Raw genomic sequence first — 5,522 nt, forward strand, 5'->3', positions numbered from 1 at the left:
ACCCACTTCCATCACGAGAGGGGGGGCCCGGCCGCGCAGCTCAGGGGCTGAGCGCCCACCTGTGAGCCCGGAGGTCAGGGTTCATCCCCGGTCAGGGCGCAGGCCCAGGTTGCGGGTTCCATCCCCCGTGGGGGGCGTGCAGGAGGCAGCCGGTCCATGATTCTCTCATCACTGTTTCTATCTCTCCCTCTCCCTCTCCTTTCCTCTCTGAAATCAATAAAAACTTATTTTAAAAATAAGTTAATTAGTTAATTAATTAAAGCCCTGATGGACCCGCCTCCTGGGTCGGATCCGGCCTCTCTGGCGAGGGGAGGGGAGGGGCGGGCCTCGGAGGCGCAGCTCCGCCAGGAACTAGGACAGACACCCCGTTTCGGGGGGAGGAGGGAGCAGAGGGGGAGGCCTCCTCCATGCAGCCGCGCGCACAGCCATTCCCCCCGAACATATACATTTTGTAATTGCAAATGGAAAGATTGCCCGTAATGGCGGGAACAGACCCATTTCCTCATCAGCCGAGCGCCGGCGGCGGCGAGCGAGGCATCTAAAAATGCCGGGCGGCGCTGCGCGGGAGGCGTGATTTAGTGTTTGCAGCCGCCCCATCTGCTGCGGTTATTACAGAAATTATACATAAACCAGTTAGTAAACACTTTGCCGAGTTGTCTGTTGTTTGGATAATCACCCGTAATAACACGGAGCATCAATATGGTCTTTAAACCCGATTTGGGAGTTAATGGAATGAGCGGAGGCCGCCTGCGCGCGCACCGGGGTAATGTCATTAGGAATGTTTGTGAAGAACAAATTAAATCCGCTGTAAATTGTGCTCTCAAGTCAGCCAGCAGCGGCGGCTGGAGCAGGCACTCTGTTCACCTCCGCGCAGGCCTCGGTCGGAGGGGAGCGCTGCCGCGAGGTGCTAATTGCTGCCTTAATGGCTCCTGTGGCCGTCCGACCGCAGTCAGCCTTGCACCGAGTCCGTCATCAACCGGGCAGCCTGTCACCGCCTGTCACCGCCTGTCACCGCGTGGCTGCGGACTCCAAGGAGGCGCTGGTCGGGTCACCTCCGAGTGCGGGCCCTTTCCGGCTGGTTCTCAGGGCGCCATGGGTTCGAGTACGAGTCAACCTGGCTCCTTGCCCCCATCCAGGTGGGGGGTGGGGGGGTGGGGGGACCTGCCAGGCACTGAGCTATTGAGCAGGGGGGACCCCAAAGGGCCGTGAGCCTGGGCCCTCGGAAATGAAGAGCATCCCTGTGTGCCCGGCTGTGTGGCTCAGCGGCTGAGCGTCCCCAGGAACCAAGAGGTCAGGGGTTCCGTTCCCGGCCAGGGCACATGGCCGAGAGCCCCAGCCGGGGGCGTGCAGCAGGCAGGCCACCCATGTTTCTCTCTCTATCCCTCTCCCTTCTTCTCCGTCAAAATCGGTAAAGACGTCTTTTTGAAAAGAACGCCCTGGAGGCCGCGGCGGCGCTGGGCGTGGTGCCCACGAGCCTGAGGGGAACTGGGACCCTCTCTGGGGAAAGTCTTCTTCCCACTCACACCCTCCACGCCCGTGGCCCTGCCTGCTGCCGGGACCTGTGGCCCGGCCCCGACTGCCCCACCAACCGCCTAGGCCCGTAGTCGGCAAACTGCGGCTCGCGAGCCACATGCGGCTCTTTGGCCCCTTGAGTGTGGCCCCAAAGTTTCAATCGCACTGTACGTGCGCGCCCGCACGTGGTGTTTTGTGGAAGAGCCACACTCAAGGGGCCGCAGTTCACCGACCACGGGCCTAGGACAAGGCCCAGTGTCAGTAAAGGGCAAACGTCACCAGCTAAAAAACACACACAAAACATGTGTGCGTGCGTGTGCGTGTGCGTGTGCATGCGTGTGTGTGCGTGTGCGCACGCACGTGTGTGTATGTGTGTACATGTGTGTGTATACATGTGTGTGGGTGGGTGCACACATGTGTATGTGTGTGCGTGTGTGTGCATGTGTGTGTGTGTGGAGGGGGGTGCGCAGGGAGGGGGTACGGCCCCCCTGGAGCCTGCCCTGGGACCGGGGGCTGGTCCGACCGGAGCTGGGACAGGGGTTTTGAGCAAGTGGGTGGCACTGAGTCGACTGAGGAAGACAAACTCTGAGCCCAGGTTCCCCTCCAAGAGGCCATTTGTCTGGAAAAGAGAGATTGTTCCTGTTCACGTGACCGTTTTAAAGCAGCCGTTTCCTGTCCGGGCCTTGCTCTGCGCCCGGCGGCAGCCGCCGCCCTTCCCGCGGCTGCACCCCGATCATTAGACCGACGCCCCTCCCGGGGGCTGTCTGGCGGGAGAACGCATTTTATCCTGAAGACGAGGCCGCGTCAGTGAGAAAATTGCTCCAAATGGGAACAAAGCCGACGCGCCGCTTGCACACCACCGGCCGCGCGTGTGGCGCCAGAAACCGTCGCCCGGCCGCGGAACAGATCGCAGGCGCGAGGCTCAGGTTGGCAGAAATGGGGCATTGGCGGGGGGTCGGGAGGGGTCAGGGGTTAGGACGGGTTTCTCCCCGCTCCTCTGACTTAAAGCCCAGGACCGTGTCCGCGTCGCCTGGAAACCCGGCAGGAACTTGGGGTTCTTCCCAGGCCGCTGCGTGCGTCGCATCCTGTGAGCCCCAGATCTGCCTCCTCACTCGCGGCCTAGTCGTTCACCTCAACCTGTCGGGGATGGAGGGCGCCTGGGGCGGGGGTGCCCGGCCAGCACTCCTATCCTTTCTTTTATTTTTTTGTGCATCCTCACGCGAGGGTATTTTTCCATTGATTTTTAGGGAGCGTGGGGAGTGGGAGAGGGAGGGAAGACAGAGAGAAACAGGGATGTGAGGGAAACACATCGACTGGTTGCCTCCTGCTCACACCCCTACCAGGCCCGGGCTGGGGAGGAGCCTGCCACAGAGGAACCTGCCCTTGACCGGGAGGCGAACCGGGACCCTGTGGCTCTATCCACTGAGCGACCTGGCCAGGGCCAGGCACGCCTTTTGCAAGAGAGAAACACTGCATCGTTTGGTCACAGTCAGCGGGGTGGCTGGGGGGCGGGGAACAGGCCCCCAAGAAGTCTTCAGGATCAACATGTAAACACTGGACTGATCGCTGTAAAAAGACTTTCAGCCCTGGATCCTCTCCCATGAGAACAGACGCCAGTGAGGGCCATTTTCCGATCTTATTCACGGGAACGTGGGTCGATTCTCAAGTCCGAGAGCCCATCAACAGGACGCGTCTCCATCCGCCACGGACAGAGTGGGGGTCATGCCGGGCACTTGGAACATTCGACAAGGGCACCCCACGCTCCGTCTCTTGGTGGAGGTGCTCAAAGGGGGTGCAGAACAGTGCCTACCGTCGGGTCTCCATTTTTCCTTCCCTGTGTGTCCCCCGACCCCCTCATTCAGATATCATCTCCTGCCCATTCTTTTCTTTATAGATGATAGATAGATAGATAGATAGATAGATAGATATAGATGATAGAGATAGAGATAGAAATAGAAAGTGAGATAGAGATAGAGATAGATAGATGTAGATATAGATATAGATAGATATAGATATTTTTATTGATTTCAGAGAGGAAGGGAGAGGGAGAGAGAGATAGAAGCATCAATGATGAGAGAATCATCAATCGGCTGCCTCCTGCACGCCCCCTACTGGGGATGGAGCCCACAGCCTAGCCTGTGCCCTGACCAGGAATCCGACCGTGACCTCCTGGTTCCTAGGTTGATGCTCACCCTGGGCAGAATGAGCACTTTCATAAGAAGAGACAACCCACTGAGTGACCACGTGAATAAAAACTTTTGAGGTCTGAGTGACACGTTCAAACTGACCTAAAGAACACGCATTCAATATCAGACTGTTTTTACTTAAAAACACAACAAAACCAACAACACCCAGAACAGGGAGCAGTGACCTTCGTCTCAGGCGGCTGAGCCCTGCCCATGCAGAGTCCAGTCCTGTACCCACCTTCCCGGAGGAGCCGGGCCGATCGGTGGCAGGGAGACGCGCCTGAGGAAGAGGCTGGACATGTGTCTGAGGTGGAGGCTGGAGGTCAGGAGAGGGGAGGACTGCGAGGGGGGTCCTGGGGCAGGAGGAGGGCAGAGTGCAGACAGCAGGGGTGGGTCCAGCTCAGCATGGGACTTGGCACCCATTGGGCCCCTGGAGGGTCAGGGGCTGAGTCTGGGGAGAGGGTGTGGGCACAGGGGAGGTGGGGCAGGGCGCTGTGCGGGGATTTGAATGTGCTTTGGTTAAACCCTCCGGACCTGCCCGCCCCTGCAGCTCGAACAAGAGCGTCTCTGTGTGGCTACCACACCGGTCGCCCGAGAAGAGAAAAAATCCTCAAGCTGTGCTGGTCAGACACCAGGACCAGTGTTCGATGGAGTTTGGGTAAATTTTTAAACATAGAACAAATCGATCTGTTCCTTTTTAAAAAATACATTCTTATTGATTTCAGAGAGGAACGGAGAGGGAGAAAGAGAAAAACATCCATGATGAGAGAGAATCACTGATCGGCTGCCTCCTGCACGCCCCTCACTGGGAATCGAGCCCACGACCCAGGCCTGTGCCCTGACCGGGACTCGAACCCTGACCTCCTGGTTCATAGGTCGGCACTTAATTCCTGAGCCACACCAGCCGGGCTCGATCTGTTTCTTATGACTCTAAACTTGTTGTAATGAAAGGACTGTCCTTTATGCCAAGATGATACCCTTAAGGCTTTTTTGTATGAAAATGTCTTTTCTTTCCTAGAATGTTGCCGCCAGCAGGTGATCTTGTCTTTGGGTCTTTTGCCCAAAATTAAAAACCGGCAACACTTCCTCAAAACCTCTGAACTGTTTGCAGCGGTTAGTTTGTGAGCCACAGAGTCCGCAACAGCCACCAGCTGGCCGCGTGGGCATCTCACACCTGGTCCGACCGTGTTTACCCAGCGGGCGTTCCTGCAAGGGGGGGGTCGTTCCTGCAAGGGCGGGGGGGCGGGAGGCTGAGGCCTGGGCTGTCTGGATGTCAGCACATTTGTGAAATGCCTACAACTGGGACTGGTTTTCAGATCAGATCCCCCATGGTGGCCAACCTCTGAGTTAGACTGAGGACATTGAAATTGGGTTTTTAAAACAGATGGTGGACCCGGCCAGCGTGGCTCAGTGGTGGAGTGCCGACCTATGCACCAGGAGGTCAGAGTTCAATTCAATTCCCGGTCAGGGCACAGGCCTGGGTTGCGGGCTCCATCCCCAGTGTGGGGCGTGCAGGAGGCAGCCGGTCCATGATTCTCTCTCATCATGGATGTTTCTCTCTCTCTCCCTCTCCCTTCAGGGCAGCAAGAGCGACACATGTGGCTTTTGTTCAAGCGTGCGATTCGCAGGAACGACAGGACAGGGCAGTGACATTGTGCGCAGGACCAGCCGGAGGAGGCAGGCCCCTCGCATTAGCCCAAAGCCGCGAGCCCTCCTCCGCACGGTGACGCCGGCTCTCGGCCTCTCCGCTGCGGTCCTGACAGTGCTGAGAAGCCGTGTCCTCTTGCTCACAGACAGCACCTGGCGGACGTGGGGCGGGGGGGG

General features: G+C 58.3%; 1 long non-coding RNA gene across 1 annotated transcript in view; it reads right to left on the reverse strand.

Moving 5' to 3' along the window:
- Positions 1-5,522, reverse strand: part of LOC107181426 — a 7,624-nt gene that overhangs the window by 455 nt on the left and 1,647 nt on the right. The window lies entirely within an intron of this gene.

The sequence above is a fragment of the Myotis davidii genome, unplaced genomic scaffold (assembly GCF_000327345.1).
Source record: "Myotis davidii unplaced genomic scaffold, ASM32734v1 scaffold72, whole genome shotgun sequence".
NCBI classification, from domain to species: domain Eukaryota; kingdom Metazoa; phylum Chordata; class Mammalia; order Chiroptera; family Vespertilionidae; genus Myotis; species Myotis davidii.